Here is a 21385-nt window from a genome sequence, read left to right as displayed (position 1 = left end):
GTTTCTGTGGATTTGAGTTACCATCTGGTATCACTTCCTCATTCCAATACAGTTTTGCACCCACCTATGTCCTTCGTGCTACTGTTGACAAATATATTTCTATATATTGTACATCCAAAATATAACCATATACACAATGCTGCACATAATTGCTTTTTAAATAAGGTAGAAGAGGGAAAAAGAAACATTATGCATATTACATTTTATTTTAAATTACATAATTACTTTTACTGGTGTTCACTGTTTGGTATGGATTTGAATTTCCCTCTGTGTTTATTCTTCAGCCTGAAAAGTTTCTTTTAATATGCACTTTAAGGGACCTCTGGAGCTCACTAAGTTTGCTATTGTTTGCTTGTTCATTTGTTAGTGAATTGGCTGGACTATTTTTGTTGCATCTGTTTCCTCTGTCTTGCAAAGCTTCTGATGTTGCTTCTCAGTGGACACACGCCTGAACATACCCAATGTCCTCTGTGTTGATAATGGTTTTAACTGAGCTTTATTTGAAAGTCTCATTCCCTAATCTCTGTTAGGCTGTCTGCCTGTGTGGCATCACACTCTGCTGTTAGGCTCCACTAACTGCTGGCTGACTGTTCTATTGTTTTTGATAATAATTAGAGCATAAATTATTACACAGTCTGATCCAACTCCACTTGGGCTTCTTTGCAGAAACTGTTTTTGAAGCTTTCTTTGACAGTTTTTTTTCCTCACGCCAGGAAGGATCGTCTTAGCTCTCTTTACCTTGATATTTTGGTAAATTAAACTGATCTAAAGAATATTCTCATGAAGATATCAACCTTCCTTAATTGCTCACCATTAACATTTCTCTTGTTTTTAAGAGATTCTAGGCTGAAACCACCCCATACTCTGTTCAAAATAAAGTCAGTTTTTTGGAGGGGAGAACTTTGGTGTTCTCTGTTCTAATGGCTTAAATCTTTCACTGGGGAAAATTTTTTGAGCCACTGCTCTAGCGACGGAGTTAGGGACACATGACTGCTTCTCTTATAATAGCATACCTGGGATAGGAAAAGTTCCTTTTAATACTTCTTTTAAGGCACCTCTGGGGCTCACAGTTTTGCTCTTGTTTGCCTGTTCATTTGTTTACTGAATTGGCTGGACTATTTCTGTGTTATCTGTTTCCTCTGTCTTGGAAATCCTCTGATGTTGCTTCTCAGTGGACACAGGACTGAACATACCCAATGTCCTCTGTGTTAATAGCCTCTCTTCTGTTCTCAGCTTGACACCCCTGTTGTGGTACACCCATCCTACGAATGAGCTGGAGTGAGGGCAATTAAAGAAGTCTTGTCATTTTTCCTCCCGTGGTGTACAGTGGCAGGCTTTTGCATTGGGGCAAGTTGAAGAAGGAGCCCTCTTCAGTTTTCCTAGGATTTGGCTGAAGCAACAAGGAGCTGGTGGGGATGGGAAATGCTCCCTACTTCTGGGGAGATTTTACAGCCTTTAACAGGGGTTCAGCATGAAGGCAAAGACCAGACCACAGCTCAGGTCCTGTGGTATTTCCTTTTTCTCCATGACAGTTAGATTTTCCTGAATAAGTGTTGTTTATTGCTTTATGTGCTCAGAATAATTTCCAGAGATTTTAATTTTTCATATAGTTTCTTCAGTTGAGTTTATTCTACTGAGAAGTGATTCCACAGACCTCCTCACAGCACCATTCAGGAAATGGAATGTGATTTGTATATAACTATTCTATAGCCATCACATAAAAGCATAACCATGAAACAAGGCCAATAAAAAATGTAGATAATTCTAGGCAAACTCATTACAAAATAAGCAAATAAACTGAATCTTTTGTGACCTACACGATAATTCTGAAAATTATTTTTGTGACTCACAATGACAGTAAGAGGACTGACAGCTTCTTCTTTTAGGGTTTTATCCTCTCCATTCTCCCTTTACTTATACTACATACAACATTTAAAATCTTGTTGCCATAGTTACTGATATTAAAGCACATACACAAAAGAATCAGACCTGGAACTTTGTCTAAGATAACCAAATATATTATACTCAAAATAAAAGGAAAATCATTATAGTGAAAGATACTTATATAGAACAGTTTTCCCCTCTGACATTGTACTGTATTTCTTCCTGAGAAGGTACATGGTTGAACGAGTAGTGCCCCTAAGGTTGCAAGATTTGAAGAAATTTAAATGTTTCTTAAGTCATTTTTAGAAACCAAAAATGGCATGATATTTACAAATGCATGGTGTATAAGGTAAATGATGAGGACATGAGAAATATATTGCATGATAATGTGAAGTTTATTTATCCCAAACACTAATTATAATATGTTCTTTTTCTCATTAATATGTGAAGATAACATCCTGATGAGTATTTTTGTTAGTAATCACATTTGTCAACTCAATGGTATGCGATTTACATTGCACTAAAGAAAAATAAAATAAAATATATAAACAGCATTTTAAAAGCTAGATTACTGTATGAGATTTTGCCCAGTATGAGAGTCATTCCATAAGGTCATTTTGAATTAAATGAAAAGGTAATAGCTGACCTGATATGGGATTTGATGCTACTCTTAACAGTACGATGCCACATATTATATTGCCATAGATGCATCATTTAAAGGGTTTTAAATTGCTCTCTTTTCATTTTTATTTTGTCAAAAGAGCATACAAAATAGAAATGGTTTTTAAAAAAACAGCTTGAGCACTTTTACTTTTTTATACAACCAATTCCACAGCAATAAGTCACATCACAGAACACATTAAGGCTTTGCAGCTGAATCAGCCCATTTAATTTTCTTCCACATGAACTCCACACATTAAATATAAAGGTTTGAGTTTATCATATTTTCTATACACTGGTATTCATCAATATCTTTATAAATATAGATACAGATATCACACACCAACACATACATACATATACACAGGAGAGTGGTGCCAAATCTGGCAAACCGGAGATAATACTTTATATCTTGGACTCTTACTACTCTCTGGTTCTTTTTATACATAATATTTATCATGTGGCTTAAATAGTAATTAATTTGTCAAAGGAAATTTGGAAATTTTAGCAATTTAACATGCTTACTACTTAGGACCAAAACTAATAATTGAAGAATAAAGAAAACCGCTTTAAATTTTCAGATTATCTGGAACTAGCACTGACTTATTTCCAACAATGCTCAATTTTAGATCCTTTATCCTGCCTGCTCTACCAAATCCTTTTCTCAAGTCAGTTGGTTATCAATAGAAATACAAAGGCTTCAACTACTTCATGAGACATGTTTGATTTTCTCCTGCCCATCCCCTGCCGCACACACATACATGTGGGAAACAGTCCAAATCTCAGCAAGAGTACTCTCCACACAGGCACTCATACCAAAATTAAGAGTGACTTTCTCTCCCTCTCCCTTTCCCTTCTCCTCCAATCAATCACCAATTGCTTGATTACACCCCTGAAATATTTTCAAATCTACCTATTATTCATCTAGAGGGCCATGACACTAGTAAGCCAATATTTCTCACACTAAACCTCAGCCACTATGGAAAACAATATGGAGTGTTCTAAAAAATTAGAACTACCATAAGATCCAGCCATTCCACTTGTAAGAATATACCCAAAGGAAACAAAAGCAAGTTATCTAGAGATATTTGCACTCACATGTCTTTCAGCATTATTCAGAGTAGCGAAGATGTGGAAACTACCTAAGTGCCCATCAATGGAAGAAAGGATAAAAAAGATTATGCATATATGTATGTGTGTGTGTGTGTGTATCACACACACACACACACACACACACACGTACAATATTTTTCAGCCATGAGAAATGACATTATGCCATTTGTGACAACATAGTTGGACCTTGAGGGTATTAGATTAAATGAGATAATTCAGACAAAGAAAGTCAAATACCGCATGGTATCACTTATATGTGAAAAAAAAAATGAACTAAACTAAAAACTAAAATCAAACAAACAAAAAACTCATAAAATAGAGAATACAATAGTGGTTACCAGAGGCTGGGAGGTGGAAGAATAGGAGAGATGCCAAGGGTATATACTTGCTACTTGTAGATAAGTAAGTCCTGCAGATATAACACACAGTAGAGTGATTATAGGTAACAATATTGCATTATAAACATCAAACTTGCTAAGAGACTTGATCTTAATTATTCCCATCACAAAACAGAATAATTATGTGACCTGATAGAGGTGCCAACACTATAATAGCAATCATACTGCAATATATAAATGTATCAGATCAACACGCTTTAACCCTGTAAGATGTCAAATATATTTAAAAAAAAAAAAAAACACTTCTGTAATAGCCTGTTGTCACCTGCTCTGCCCTCTCTTGAAAACTTTCATTTTATTGATCACTAAATATCAGATTTATATTTTAAAATGTTATTTGGATAATCACAATTTCCTATTTAAAACTTTACAATGGCTTTTCCCTTGGACTATAAAACCTTGCATGAACTGGCTTCATACACAACTTATTTCACTCTGTTTCCATAGCCAGCTACTTTCATTTCCTCAAAATATAGGCTTTTTCATGTCCCCAGGATTACAACATCTCTGCCAAAGCATGCTTTCTGCTCTTCTTTTCATGGATTAATTTCTCCTCCTCTTCACTCCTTAAAATCACTTTCCCAGAAAGTCTTTCATTAACCCCACATTAAGGAAAGTCACCTTGTCAAAGCTAAAATCTAATGACACCACTTCTAAAATAAATCCTTGTTTGCTGTTCTAAAAGACTCCCAACTTCTTAAAGCCAGGATTAAGTCTCTCCTGTTAATCATTTAATCCCCAGCAACCTAGCTAACTACCTGACAATGAATAAAATTCAATAGTTGTAGAATAAATAAGTCAATCAATCAATTAATAGCAGATTAGTGGGGGATACAAGTGGTATTAGAATGAAATAAAATTTTACAGAATGGAAATATATATAGAGTTCTTCCAATGCCCATCCATCAAAATTACTATTATTTAAAAATTGTTTTCATTAATCTACTTTGCTGAGAGCACTAATGTTGAATACAAGTAACAGGGGAATACAAAGCTCTTTTGTTAGATTTCATGAGAAACAGATGAACCGATATTAGGATAAACAATTTAAAGCGAGGTAAATAACCTCCATCCCACCACTATCAACCTCATTGATATTTCATTCTGAAGAACCTCTAGAGGTTCTGGGATAAAGAAGTATAAGCAGTGTTGACAACTTAATTGGAATTTCAAACAGAGCAAATCAATTCAGGGAGCATTTTATTGAACACCTGGATAAGCAAAGTCCTGTGATCGTATGTGTGAAGGCAGAAAGGTGAATCAAGCACGCCTATGGCTGATTGTCAAGGCAGCTATAATGGGGTTCTCTGATTCAATCAACAGTGCTTCTCATTGTGGCTCTTTTTTGCTATATGTTGATTCTCTTAGAACTTCCTCCATCATTGGTATACTTGACTATATCATTTTAAATATCCCTATGAGAAGTCACTACGGAGTGATGGAGGGACTACAGTATAGCAGAGTCCATTTAGTCCTAGGGCTCTTACACGCAAGGCTTATGATTTCTAAATTGATTTTTTAAATTTTTATTTATTTACTTTTGAGAGAGCAAAAGCATACATGTGAGCGGGGCAGGGGTAGAGGGAGAGAGTGAGGGAGAGAGGGAATAATAAGCAGGCTCCACACCCAGCATGGAACCCAATGTGGGGCTTGATCCCATGACTGTGAGATAATTATCTGAGCCAAAAATCAAGAGCTGGAGGCTCAACTGACTTAGCCACCCAGATGCCCCCCTGAATTGAATTTTCTTAATATACACAATGAAGACTACTACTTATCTTTAAGGTCACACTTAGCAACATAATCCAAAGTTTTTTTCATGCTGTTGTACATTAAGCCATGTAAGAATCTCTGGCTATTCAATCCTAACTACCTTGTCCCTAATATTGTGCCTAAGCTGACAGAAGGAGAATAGAACATTATGTACTGTCCTCTTCTACCCCAAATCCCATGGATTTTCATTAGTCCTGAAACACTGTAGACACTGGAACTGTGTGAAGATCAAACAGTAAGGGAAACTACATTTTTATTATTTTGGGAGACACAATTCCATTCTTTTATATTTTATATTTCATTTCTTTTGAATTCTAAGCAAGACACATGTTCCAGAAGTTTTCTTGCCCTGAATAATTCATTTCCAGTTCCCTGTTATACTCTTTCATGGCTGATTTTTGATGAAACTAATTTTGATTAGGCTGTTGAAACAAGATGTGTTCTATTCTCAGAAATTTTACTATCCTCTTCTCCAAATATATAGAAATATCAGTACAGTATATTTCTCATCCTTTCAAGTTTTTCTCTAGCTTCTGTATTATTTACATTTTATGATATGTTTGTTTTATTTTTTCTCAGAGTTGTTTACCCAAGGTTATTCCTTTGTTCTTTAAAATAATAACAATGCTAATTATGGTAGTACCTCCTATTTAAGAAGTGGATAGAATCTCTCCAGAATAACTCTATGTTTTTACTATACATAAACTCGAATATCACAAGAAAGTCTTTATTAAGTGCAAACCCTGTTTTACAAAGGGACAACATGACACTCAGAAAAATTAGGAAAATTGTCTAAGAATACAGAGCTAGTAAAGAGTAGTGGGTTAAATCCAATGGAATATAATTTCAGTGATTGGGATATTAATTATGATGACATGAGTACATTATCACTGCTACTTAGAGAAATTGTTCTTATAATTTTTATAGTGAGAATACTCTTAGATCATGTAGCCAATTACATTTGTGAAGTTTCAGTAATGTGTGTATAACAAAACTACAATTAAAGTGACTTATTAGCCTTAGGGAAGTGACTTTCTTAAGAAAGCAACCATCTTAAGTGATGAGAGCAGACCAAAGGGCAATTACAAATGAAGAAGCCTTGACTGGAACATTTTCCTACCTTCATCCCAGTGCTCTTCCCCTGACTTCATAAAACACAATCTCCCAAGTGTCATAATTGTTTGGTTACTTTTTTCCTCACTATTTACCACTCTCTGTACATAACTGGACTCCATGAAAAATTTCCTCTACTAAACTGTTTTCACTACTCCCATCTTTAAAACATTTTCTCAGTTCAGAACCACATAAAAGATAAAATGATACTAATGAACATTAGTATGCTAATATTAGGCACAAGTTTGCTGAATTATATTAATTTTTAACAAAATATTCCATCTTTAAAGGTTTAATAATTTAAAGCAATTTTAAGGGTGTAGTCAATATATTTTTAATAATTGATTCATTTATGAGAGAATCCCAAGGACTGGCACTGGCAACCCCAGATGGATTTTTGACCAAGCCCTACCTCCACTGCCATCTCTATTAATTCACAGAATACAATCAACTGCCTTTTTTGTTGTTCCTGTTCATGATGTCTCTCACATTTCAGGAACACCTGCAAGTAGAGACAATGACAGGTAGAAACAGTGACAACTTTTAAATTTCTTTTTTCCTGGATTACTTTTCAAGGGTGTTGAATAGTGAATAGCCCTGAAAGACAGAGACAGTGTCTCCTTCCAGAGAAGAAGGCAGAATTGTCTGCTGCTGAGTTTAATAAAGATAAGGTCTCCCTTTAAGGAATATATTGGACAGGTTTGCTTGCAGTTCAGTATGAAAGATTAAAGTTTCATAATCTTGAACTTTCCCATCTGGGACACAAACCTGCTATGTGTGTACTGCATCATGAGCTGGGAAGGTAGATTGGGAGATATGGAAAGGAACTGATATGATTATCATTATTATTGCTATATCTGAATAACAAAGTCTATTCTCTCTGATACAGATGTCTCATGTTTTCTGTCAGCAGACATAAAACTGTGGTAGGCTAACTTGCAAGTCTGCAATTAGGGTAAATCTCAGATCCTTCATCATTCTTGACATCATTCTGTTTAGTAATCAATCCCATGATTATGACAAAGCCTAGAGGATGGCTACACCTGCAGCTTCCATCTGTGTGCTTCCTTTACTTCAGTTTTCTGTATAAGTAACACTCCAATTAGAATGCAAAGTTAGCTATTTCTTATGACTGTTACATTATAAAGAAATTTAATTAGCAATGGTGGAAGATTAATGAAATTAACTCATACAATTAAAGAAAACCTTGCCAAATTTAAACTGAGAAGTTGATATTACACAATTGATGCATTCCTTTTTATATTTTGAATGTAAGACTTTTTCAAATAAATTATCTTAATCTATAGTAATGACTTTCAAATTATCTTCTATATTTGCCAAAGTACCTTGGTAATACTTACAGGTATAGTATTACAAGTATACATTACAGTATAGTTATAATACTTACAGGTGCAAGTTTTCAAAGTGAAAATCTAAGCAGACTACAGGGAACAAGTTATTCTCCACTTATATACCATTTACCATTATTTCCACTAAAATGGAAGATACACTAGGGGTAGAAATAATTTGCTCCTATTTAAATTACAAAAGCCTTCAAAGTTTCTTCCAGTTGGATTCATACAGGAAAATACTGAAGCAAAACCTAAAGACCCATCTCCATGGCACTCTTTGTGCAATGTGTCATAAAAGTAACAGGAGACTGTGACAAAACTCCATTCTACTCCTGAATTTGACATAAAAGTAGAAGAAAGCTAATCCAGTGAATGAGTTGCTGATTTTTTTTTTCTTCTATCAAGGCAAAGCATTTGCAATCACTAATGAATATTGGTGCCACAGGATCTACTCTTATCAGTGGTGGACACATGGCATTCAACTGGTAAAAACAAATGTTATCTCTGATACAACGGTTACTTGGAGAGACTGTTACCTATTAGAAAATCCAGCCTGACTCTGTGGCCAGTAGCCTGAAACAGATGGTCAGATACTGCTACAGCCTCAATGTGAACATATGTTAAACTTTGTTTCTGACTTCCTTTTGTTATTTTCATTTATGTGCTTTCTACCCTCTTGCATTCCTGTGTTTTACTAATGCTCTGAATGCTGACTCTTCTTGCTCATCAGGTTCAATTATACTATAATTTTAGTGAACTAGTGTCATTTTCTGTGGAATATCTTGCTAAAAGTCAAAGACAAGAAATTAATGGCAAAGTTGGGCCTAAAATCCACACATTTCTGTCTTTACAAATCCATATGTTTAACAGATTAGAGTCTGTTAACATAATCCTAATATTAAAAAGACAATAATTTGAAATCTGAAAGACTATGGTCAATCATTCACTTGCTCATTCTATCATGATTTTAATTTAAAAGAAACTGAACTGGGCCTGAGGATGAAGAAATACATAATACAGAAAAATGTGACTGCTTTCATGATCTTAAGTCTAAGACAAATAAAAATGTGATATGTGAGAGTTAAGGCATTTCTATCAAATCCTTTAAATCCATGTTAAAAGTCTGACTTTCACCTGAGAGCAATTAGAGAGTAAAAAAAAAAAAATGTAAGCAGATGTTTATTTTTAAAACACTTCCACTGCTATGTCAAAAATGGATATTCTTCATGTAGCTGGTATAGCAATTTATTTGAAAATTGACAACATTTTAAACTGAGGCATAAACACTAGTTATAAAACAGATTCCAGACATGTTTAAAAGTAGAATAAAATAAATTTAACTTTTAAAAATCAGATGGTAGATTCACGAGAGTGGGAGATGCTAAGAATGACTTAATCTGAAACAGTATCATGGGAAACTGGTTTGAAAAAGTGTCATCTCATGAATTAAGGTTTAAGAGACAGAATGAATTTGCGGGGGTGGGGGAGATAATGAGTTTATTTTTTATATTGGTTATTATAGTTCCTAAGAAGTGTCATATGTGGATATAAAATGAGAATTTTGAAATATGGATATAAATTTCAGTAGGCATCATAGGTGTGTAATTTGAATTTTAGTTTATCAGTAAATTGATGAGAAATGAATCCACAGGGATGAATAAGTTAGCCCACAACCTGTATATGAGGTATTGGTTACTGTATAACAGATTCCCTCAAAGTTTAGTGGCTTAAAACATTTATTATTTCACAATTTTTGTGGATTAGGAATGTGAAATGGCTTAGCTGATGCATAGGTTCTGGATGTCTCACAAGCATACATTTTTCTCAAGTCTCCACTGGGAAGGATTGACTTCCTAACTCATTCACGTGGGTGTTGGCAGGATCCAGCTACTCATACGCTGTTGAACCAAATCCTCAGTTCTTCATGAGATGTTGACTGTAAGTGTCTCTCAGTTTCCTGACACATTTTCCTCTATATGCCATATATCACAACATGGCAGTTTGCTTCATCAGAGTGGTCAAATGAGATGGCAAGAGAGAATACCAGCAAGAGAGAAAGAAAGTGTGCAAGCAAGATAGGAGTCACTGTTATTTCTAAATTCCTACTAGAAGAGATAACCCATTAATTTCTATATTCTATTCATTAGAACCAAGTCACTAGGCCCAGCTCACATATAATAGGAGGAGCTTATGCAATGGCATGAATACTAAGAGGAATTATCATTGGGAGTGATGTCCCACGCTGTCTGCCACAGCCTCAAGGAGTGGGAAGGAGAAAGAGTAGGAGACTCATAGCAGACTTGAGAAACATATTCAATGTTACAATTTTAAAATTAACTGGTACAAAGCTAAAGGCACATCTGAAGGATATCTCAGCAATATTTAACTTAAACTTTTATTTATTTAACTTCATATTTCTTAATTTAAGTTATCCCAAATATATGGAAATTCCATATCCCTCATTTTACTGATTGATGTTCAGCAAATATCTGTTTATTAACATATTTATGAAAAATGCTACAATTTATATTGATTCAATTTATATCCAGAATAGGAAATACCACTCTACAATTAATAACAAAAAGTTATATTTCTGGTGACTATTAAACCACTCGTTTCTTATCTCTTCTCCAGTTGAATATTTTGAATATAATTTGATATTTAAATTTTTGAGTTATTAGAATACAGAGTTGTAAATATAAGTTTCTAAAGGCTCTTTACTTAGTCTATTATAGTTTTATTTCAACATAATTTACAGTTTTATTTCTTTATCCTATTACAGTTTTATTTCAAACTTATATAGCTAATATCAATGAATTAAATCCAATAACATATAAATCACAAAGCACTGCCGGATGACTGACACCATGTATAATAAACCTACCAGGGAACCACAGGCTAAGGACACAGACTGAACTGGAAAAAATAACACTTAACTATAAGAAGTATGTCTAATTATATACAATGATTAGTGTGATTCACTCAGTTGTACGATTTATTTCTTGTTCATGATTTTGTGGCCTGAAAGCAGTACCGTTCTGCTACAGTATCAGGCAATCGTAGCAAAAATTGCCTAGCACAACACTGATTAGCAAATATTAACAATGTATTCTTAAGTACATTTATACAATTCAGTTTAATGGGCAATTGATTTCTCAGTATTAATGTGATATTTTTAAATGATCTCTTAATTTCCTTTTCAGTTACCCTATTGTTATGGAAACACAATAGATTTTGGCATGTTGGTTTTAGTATCCTGCAACTTTAGTGGCTTCAGTTATTAGTACTAACAGCTGTTCTGTAGAGTCTTTTGGGTTTTCTACGTACAAAATCATGCCCTATGCAAACAGAGATAAATTAATTTCTTCCTTTCCAATTTCGGTGCATTTATTTCTTTTTCTTGCTTACTGTTCTAGCTAGTACCTCCATTACTATGTTGAATAGAAGTGGTAAAAGTGCGCATCCATGTAACTCTGGATCTCAAAGGAAAAGACTTCAGTTTTTCACGGCTGAATATGCTGTTAGCTAGGAGATTGTCATATGTGGAGGTAAATTCCTTCACGTAATTTGTTAACAGTTTTTTTTTTTTTATCATGAAAGGATGCTGAATTTTCTCAAATGTGTTTTTCAGCATCTACTGAAATGATCATATGATTTATTATTTCTGTTAATGTGGTGTATCATATTAATTTATTTGCACATACTGAACCATCCCTGCCTCCCAGGAATAAATCCACTTGGTCATGGTATATGATCTTTCTAATGTACTGCGGAATATGGTTTGTCAATATTTTATTAAGGATTTTTACATGTCTGTTCATTTTGGGCACTGGCCTATAGTTTTCTTTTCTTGTAGTGTCTTTTTCAAGCTTTGGTTTCAAGGTAATGCTGGCATCATAAAATCAGTTTAAGAGTAGACCTTCCTCTTCAGATTTTTGGAATAGTTTGACCAGTATTGTTATTATTTCTTTAAAGATTGGTAGAAATCACCAGTGAAGCCTTTTGGTGTTGGGATTTCCTTTGCTGCAGGTATTTAATTACAAATCCAATCTCCTTACTCACTATTGGTCTGTTCAGGATCCCGTTTAAAAGAGCACCAAAAGAGCTGTGCACTCTGGTCCCACAGCCGGGCCATGTGCGCAGCTGCACTCCCTGCCACCAACCAGCAGTTGCAGCCCCCAGCGCTCCAGGAATGCCTTTCCCAAGGGCCTGCTGGACAGGGAGGAGCCTGTGAGCCTGGGTTCCTGGGGGCCAACATGCTGCTGACCAAAAATGCGGTGTCGCTCCGAGGTACAATTATCCAGGACTATGCCCAGAACAAGCATCAGCAGCACCTCTGCCAGGGGACTGGTCAATATTTGCTTCCCATGCAAGCGGTGCTGGCATCAGGAAATGCCAGGAAGGAAAAGATCCTGAATTCCTTCAAGTTCCTCAGACCTCAGAACAGGTTCGAGACCAAATTCATGCTTTCTGAGAAGTGCGAGGGGAGTGGTGCACAAGGGCACCCCCTCTTCAACTTCCTACAGGAGGCTCTTCCAACCCCCAGTAATGATGCCAGTGCTCATGACCAGCCCCAAGTTCATCACCTGGTTTCAGTGTGATGTAATGATGTCACCTGGAACTTGGAGAAGTTCTGCTGTCCCACAGACTCAGCTGTGCCTAGGGAGCCCCTCCATCCCTGCTGCTTTCAGTCACAGCGCTCTCCCCTCTGAAGATTTCATCCATGAATGTGATTACTTGAAATATGCATGGAGGAATGCCTGATGTCCAGGAAAATTCCTTAAGCTGGGAGCTTCTTGTCCATCCTAGCTCCCCACTCCTCAACCAAGGCTCCTCACTAATAAAGCACTGGTTGTCAGGAAAAATAAAAAGAATAAGATACTTGGGTAACCTTAACCAAGGAGTAACCAAGGAGTTGCTAAAACCTCTAAACTTGAAAGTACAAAGCACCAATAAACAAACAAACAAAAACAAACAAAAAACTTAAAGAGACATAATAAATGGAAAGACATCCTGTATTTATGGATTGGCAGACTTAATATTATTATAATTTCCATATTACCCAAGGCAATCTATAGAGTCAATGCTATCAAATGCCTATCAAAATCTCAATGGCATTTTTCAAAGACAGTCCTAAAATTGATATGGAATCACAAAAGACCCCAAGTAGCCAATGAAATCTTGACAAAAACAAAGCTGGAGGCATCATACTCCCTGATTTCAAAATATATTACAAAACTACCATAATTTTAAAAAGTGTGGTACTGGCATAGATAAATATGTACATCAATGGAACAAAATAGAGTCCAGCAATAACCAATACATATGCAGTCACCTGATCTTTGACAAGGCTGCCAAAAATACACAGTGGTTAAAAAGTTTCTTCAAGTTTTGGGAGGAGGGAAGATGGCGGCGTAGGAGGACGCTGGGCTCACCGCGCGTCCTGCTGATCACTTAGATTCCACCTACACCTGCCTAAATAACCCAGAAAACTGCCAGAGGATTAGCAGAACGGAGTCGCCGGAGCCAAGCGCAGACGAGAGGCCCACGGAAGAGGGTAGGAAGGGCGGAGAGGCGGTGGGCACTCCACGGACTGGCGGGAGGGAGCCGGGGCGGAGGGGCGGCTCGCCCACCAAGCAGAGCCCCCGAGTCTGGCTTGCAAAAGCGGAGGGGCCTGACGGACTGTGTTCCGACAGCAAGCGCGACTTAGCGTCTGGGAGGTCATAAGTTAACAGCTCTGCTCGGAAAGCGGGAAGGCTGGAAGACAAAGGGAGGGAAAGCTGCTGAGCCCCCGGACGACAGAGCTCAGTTTGGTGGGGAACAAAGGCGCTCACCAGCGCCATCTCCCCCGCCCATCCCCCAGCCAAAATCCCAAAGAGAACCAGTTCCTGCCAGGGAACTTGCTCCCTCCGCGCAAACACCCAACTCTGTGCTTCTGCGGAGCCAAACCTCCGGCAGCTGATCTGACTCCCTCCCGCTGCCACAGGGCCCCCCTCCTGAAGTGGATCACCTAAGGAGAAGTGAGGTAAGCCTGCCCCTCCTGCCCCCGTGCACCTTGCCTACCCACCCCAGCTAATACGCCAGATCCCCAGCATCACAAGCCTGGCAGTGTGCAAGTAGCCCAGACAGGCCATGCCACCCCACAGTGAATCCCGCCCCTAGGAGAGGGGAAGAGAAGGCACACACCAGTCTGACTGTGGCCCAAGTGGTGGGCTAAAGTCAGACATCAAGTCGGACTGCGGCCCCGCCCACCAAATCCAGTTATACACCACAGCACAGGGGAAGTGCCCTGCAGGTCCTCACCACACCAGGGACTATCCAAAATGACCAAGCGGAAGAATTCCCCTCAGAAGAATCTCCAGGAAATAACAACAGCTAATGAGCTGATCAAAAAGGATTTAAATAATATAACAGAAAGTGAATTTAGAATAATAGTCATAAAATTAATCGCTGGGCTGGAAAACAGCATAGAGGACAGCAGAGAATCTCTTGCTACAGAGATCAAGGGACTAAGGAACAGTCACGAGGAGCTGAAAAAACGCTTTAAACGAAATGCAAAACAAAATGCAAACCACCACGGCTCGGATGGAAGAGGCAGAGGAGAGAATAGGTGAACTAGAAGATAAAGTTATGGAAAAAGAGGAAGCTGAGAAAAAGAGAGATAAAAAAATCCAGGAGTATGAGGGGAAAATTAGAGAACTAAGTGATACACTAAAAAGAAATAATCTCCGCATAATTGGTATTCCAGAGGAGGAAGAGAGAGGGAAAGGTGCTGAAGGGGTACTTGAAGAAATAATAGCTGAGAACTTCCCTGAACTGGGGAAGGAAAAAGGCATTGAAATCCAAGAGGCACAGAGAACTCCCTTCAGACGTAACTTGAATCGATCTTCTGCACGACATATCATAGTGAAACTGGCAAAATACAAGGATAAAGAGAAAATTCTGAAAGCAGCAAGGGGTAAACATGCCCTCACATATAAAGGGAGACCTATAAGACTCGTGACTGATCTCTCTTTGAAACTTGGCAGGCCAGAAAGAACTGGCACGAGATTTTCAGGGTGCTAGACAGAAAAAATATGCAGCCGAGAATCCTTTATCCAGCAAGTCTGTCATTTAGAATAGAAGGAGAGATAAAGGTCTTCCCAAACAAACAAAAACTGAAGGAATTTGTCACCACTAAACCAGCCCTACAAGAGATCCTAAGGGGGACCCTGTGAGACAAAGTACCAGAGACATCACTACAAGCATAAAACATACAGACATCACAATGACTCTAAACCCGTATCTTTCTATAATAACACTGAATGTAAATGGATTAAATGCGCCAACCAAAAGACATAGGGTATCAGAATGGATAAAAAAACAAGACCCATCTATTTGCTGTCTACAAGAGACTCATTTTAGACCTGAGGACACCTTTGGATTGAGAGTGAGGGGATGGAGAACTATTTATCATGCTACTGGAAGCCAAAAGAAAGCTGGAGTAGCCATACTTATATCAGACAAACTAGACTTTAAATTAAAGGCTGTAACAAGAGATGAAGAAGGACATTATATAATAGTTACAGGGTCTATCTATCCATCAGGAAGAGCTAAAAATTATAAATGTCTATGCGCCGAATACCGGAGCCCCCAAATATATAAAACAATTACTCATAAACATAAGCAACCTTATTGAGAAGAATGTGGTAATTGCAGGGGACTTTAACACCCCATTACAGAAATGGATAGATCATCTAAACACACGGTCAATAAAGAAACATGGGCCCTGAATGATACATTGGATCAGATGGACTTGACAGATATATTTAGAACTCTGCACCCCAAAGCAACAGAATATACTTTCTTCTCGAGTGCACATGGAACATTCTCCAAGATAGATCATATACTGGGTCACATAACAGCCCTTCATAAGTTTACAAGAATTGAAATTATACCATGCATACTTTCAGACCACAATGCTATGAAGCTTGAAATCAACCACAGGAAAAAGTCTGGAAAACCTCCCAAAGCATGGAGGTTGAAGAACACCCTACTAACGAATGAGTGGGTCAACCAGGCAATGAGAGAAGAAATTAAAAAATATATGGAAACAAACGAAAATAAAAATACAACAATCCAAATGCTTTGGGACACAGCGAAGGTAGTCCTGAGAGGAAAATACATTGCAATCCAGGCCTATCTCAAGAAACAAGAAAAATCCCAAATACAAAATCTAACAGCACACCTAAAGGAAATAGAAGCAGAACAGCAAAGGCAGCCTAAACCCAGTAGAAGAAGAGAAATAATAAAGATCAGAGCAGAAATAAACAATATAGAATCTAAAAAAACTGTAGAGCAGATCAACGAAACCAAGAGTTGGTTTTTTGAAAAAATAAACAAAATTGACAAACCTCTAGCCAGGCTTCTCAAAAAGAAAAGGGAGATGACCCAAATAGATAAAATCATGAATGAAAATGGAATGATTACAACCAATTCCTCAGAGATACAAACAATTATCAGGGAATACTATGAAAAATTATATGCCAACAAATTGGACAACCTGGAAGAAATGGACAAATTCCTGAACACCCACACTCTTCCAAAACTCAATCAGGAGGAAATAGAAAGCTTGAGCAGACCCATAACCAGTGAAGAAATTGAATCGGTTATCAAAAATCTCCCAACAAATAAGAGTCCAGGACCAGATGGCTTCCCAGGGGAGTTCTACCAGACATTTAAAGCAGAGATAATACCTATCCTTCTCAAACTATTCCAAGAAATAGAAAGGGAAGGAAAACTTCCAGACTCATTCTATGAAGCCAGTATTACTTTGATTCCTAAACCAGACAGAGACCCAGTAAAAAAAGAGAACTACAGGCCAATATCCCTGATGAATATGGATGCAAAAATTCTCAATAAGATATTAGCAAATCGAATTCAACGGCATATAAAAAGAATTATTCACCATGATCAAGTGGGATTCATTCCTGGGATGCAGGGCTGGTTCAACATTCGCAAATCAATCAACGTGATACATCACATTAACAAAAACAAAGAGAAGAACCATATGATCCTGTCAATCGATGCAGAAAAGGCCTTTGACAAAATCCAGCACCCTTTCTTAATAAAAACCCTTGAGAAAGTTGGGATAGAAGGAACATACTTAAAGATCATAAAAGCCATTTATGAAAAGCCCACAGCTAACATCATCCTCAACAGGGAAAAACTGAGAGCTTTCTCCCTGAGATCAGGAACACGACAGGGATGCCCACTCTCACCACTGTTGTTTAACATAGTGCTGGAAGTTCTAGCATCAGCAATCAGACAACAAAAGGAAATCAAAGGCATCAAAATTGGCAAAGATGAAGTCAAGCTTTCGCTTTTTGCAGATGACATGATATTATACATGGAAAATCCGATAGACTCCACCAAAAGTCTGCTAGAACTGATACATGAATTCAGCAAAGTTGCAGGATACAAAATCAATGTACAGAAATCAGTTGCATTCTTATACACTAACAATGAAGCAACAGAAAGACAAATAAAGAAACTGATCCCATTCACAATTGCACCAAGAAGCATAAAATACCTAGGAATAAATCTAACCAAAGATGTAAAGGATCTGTATGCTGAAAACTATAGAAAGCTTATGAAGGTAACTGAAGAAGATTTAAAGAAATGGAAAGACATTCCCTGCTCATGGATTGGAAGAATAAATATTGTCAAAATGTCAATACTACCCAAAGCTATCTACACATTCATTGCAATCCCAATCAAAATTGCACCAGCATGCTTCTCGAAACTAGAACAAGCAATCCTAAAATTCATATGGAACCACAAAAGGCCCCCAATAGCCAAAGTCATTTTGAAGAAGAAGACCAAAGCAGGAGGCATCACAATCCCAGACTTTAGCCTCTACTACAAAGCTGTCATCATCAAGACAGCATGGTATTGGCACAAAAACAGACACATAGACCAATGGAATAGAATAGAAACCCCAGAACTAGACCCACAAACGTATGGCCAACTCATCTTTGACAAAGCAGGAAAGAACATCCAATGGAAAAAAGACAGTCTCTTTAACAAATGGTGCTGGGAGAACTGGACAGCAACATGCAGAAGGTTGAAACTAGACCACTTTCTCACACCATTCACAAAATAAACTCAAAATGGTAAAGGACCTGAATGTGAGACAGGAAACCATCAAAACCTTAGAGGAGAAAGCAGGAAAAGACCTCTCTGACCTCAGCCGTAGCAATCTCTTACTCGACACATCCCCAAAGGCAAGGGAATTAAAAGCAAAGTGAATTACTGGGACCTTATGAAGATAAAAAGCTTCTGCACAGCAAAGGAAACAACCAACAAAACTAAAAGGCAACCAACGGAATGGGAAAAGATATTTGCAAATGACATATCGGACAAAGGGCTAGTATCCAAAATCTATAAGGAGCTCACCAAACTCCACACCCAAAAAACAGATAATCCAGTGAAGAAATGGGCAGTAAACATGAATAGACACTTCTCTAAAGAAGACATCCGGATGGCCAACAGGCACATGAAAAGATGTTCAGCGTCGCTCCTTATCAGGGAAATACAAATCAAAACCACACTCAGGTATCACCTCACGCCAGTCAGAGTGGCCAAAATGAACAAATCAGGAGACTATAGATGCTGGAGAGGATGTGGAGAAACGGGAACCCTCTTGCACTGTTGGTGGGAATGCAAATTGGTGCAGCCGCTCTGGAAAGCACTGTGGAGGTTCCTCAGAAAATTAAAAATAGACCTACCCTATTGACCCAGCAATAGCACTGCTAGGAATTTATCCAAGGGATACAGGAATACTGATGCATAGGGGCACTTGTACCCCAATGTTCATAGCAGCACTCTCAACAATAGCCAAATTATGGAAGAGCCTAAATGTCCATCAACTGATGAATGGATAAAGAAATTGTGGTTTATATACACAATGGAATACTACGTGGCAATGAGAAAAAATGAAATATGGCCTTTTGTAGCAACGTGGATGGAACTGGAGAGTGTAATGCTAAGTGAAATAAGCCATACATAGAAAGACAGATACCATATGTTTTCACTCTTATGTGGATCCTGAGAAACTTAACAGGAACCCATGGGGGAGGGGAAGGAAAAAAAAAAAAAAAAGAGGTTAGAGTGGGAGAGAGCCAAAGCATAAGAGACTGTTAAAAACTGAGAACAAACTGAGGCTTGATGGGGGGTGGGAGGGAGGAGAGGGTGGGTGATGGGTATTGAGGAGGGCACCTTTTGGGATGAGCACTGGGTGTTGTATGGAAACCAATTTGACAATAATTTCATATATTAAAAATTAAAATAAATAAATAAATAAACAAATAAATAAAATGTAAAAAAAAAAAAGTTTCCTCAACCAATATTCTTGGGAAAACTGGACATTCACACACACAAAAATGAAATCAGACCCTTATTTACACCATAAACAGAAATCAACTCAATATAAAGACTACCATGTAAGATCTGAAACTATAAAACTCCTAAGAGGAAACATAAGAGGAAATCTTGACATTAGTCTTGGCAATCATTTGTTAGATCTGACACCAAAGTGTTAGGTAGAAGCTGGATGTGAACAGTGGAAGGAACACCCCAGGCAGAGTCTCAAGTCCTTGAATGGGAATGAGACAGAAGGTGGAGGCAAGGACAGTGATGGAAGAAAAAAAAAAAAAAAAAAAGCTACACACTACAAGTCCAGCATAGCTCCTACCAGCCCAGAGAGAACCAATAATATCCAATCCCAAGACAACCTTGAGTCTGGTTCCACCATGGGGAACCTGCATGCTCTCCCACCTTGAGATTGTACTTTTGCTTCAATAAAGTGTTTCGTGCTTACTACTTTCCTTCTGGCTGTCTTTATTCTGAGCACGGATACCCCATCTGAATCTTCTCGTGGGGAATCCAAAGACCAAGACCTCCATTCACAACACGACACTCCCCAGTTCCTGAAAAAAGCATAGGCAATGAAAGCAAAAACAGACAAGTAAACTACAGCAAAATAAAAAGCTCTGTACCACAAAGGAGACAACAAAATAAAAGGCATCCTATGGAATGGAAGACAGTATCTGCAAACCATACATCTGACAGGGTATTAATATCTAAAATATATAAGCAACTTAGACAACTCTATATCAAAAACAAATAACAAAATAACAACCAAATAGAAAAATGGGCAAAGACCTGAACAGATATTTCACCAAAGGCAAACAAGTGGCCAAATAGCTGACAGGAGTACGAAAAGATGCTCAGCATCAGTCATTAGGGAAATGTAAATCAGAACCACAATGAGATATCACCTGTACATCTGTCAGTCGCGCTATTATCCAAAAGACAAAAGATAAACATCTAGGATGTGGAGAAACTGGAACTCTTATTCACTGTTGTCAGGAATGTAAATTGGTGCAGCTGCTATGAAAAACAGTATGGGGGTTCCTCCAAAAATTAAAATAGAACTACCAAATGATCCAGCACTCCCACTTCTGAGTATGTATCTAAATGAAATAAAATCAGGATTTTGAAGAGATATCTGCACTGTCATGTTAACTGCAGTATTATTCACAATATCAAAATTAGGAAACAATCTTAGCATCCACTGATAAATGCATGGATAAAGAAAATGTGGTATAAACAATGGAATAGTATTCAGCCTTGAAAAAAGAAGGAAATCCTGCCATTTTTGGCAACATAGATGAATCTAGAGGACATTATGCTAAGTGAAGTAAGCTAGTCACAAAAAGGAGAAAATGCTACATAATTCCACTTACATGAGTTATCTAAAGTAGTCAAACTCATAGAGAGTAGAATAGTGGCTTCCAGGGGGTGGGGGCAGAGGGAAACGGAGTTGCTGCTCAGTGGATATAAAGTTTTAGTTATACAAATGGATAAGTTCTGAAAATCTATGTAAAACTCAGTGCCTATATATAGCTAACAATATTGCATCGTGCACTGAAAAATTCTGTTAAGAGGATAGATCTCACAGTAAGTGTTTGTAGTACACACACATACACAAAGGGCATAAGAAAACATTGAGAGGCAATGGATATATTTATTACCTTTATTATAACGATT

The 21385-nt window shown here is 37.5% G+C and overlaps 1 pseudogene; it reads left to right on the top strand.

Annotated features, from left to right (window-relative positions):
- Positions 1-12426: 12426 nt before the first annotated feature.
- Positions 12427-13005, top strand: LOC115508870 (annotated as a pseudogene).
- Positions 13006-21385: the final 8380 nt, after the last annotated feature.

This window comes from Lynx canadensis, chromosome A1 (genome assembly GCF_007474595.2).
Source record: "Lynx canadensis isolate LIC74 chromosome A1, mLynCan4.pri.v2, whole genome shotgun sequence".
Taxonomy (NCBI): Eukaryota; Metazoa; Chordata; class Mammalia; order Carnivora; family Felidae; genus Lynx; species Lynx canadensis.
The sequence above is the reverse complement of the archived record's forward strand: the minus strand, read 5'-3'. Positions and strand labels throughout refer to the sequence as shown.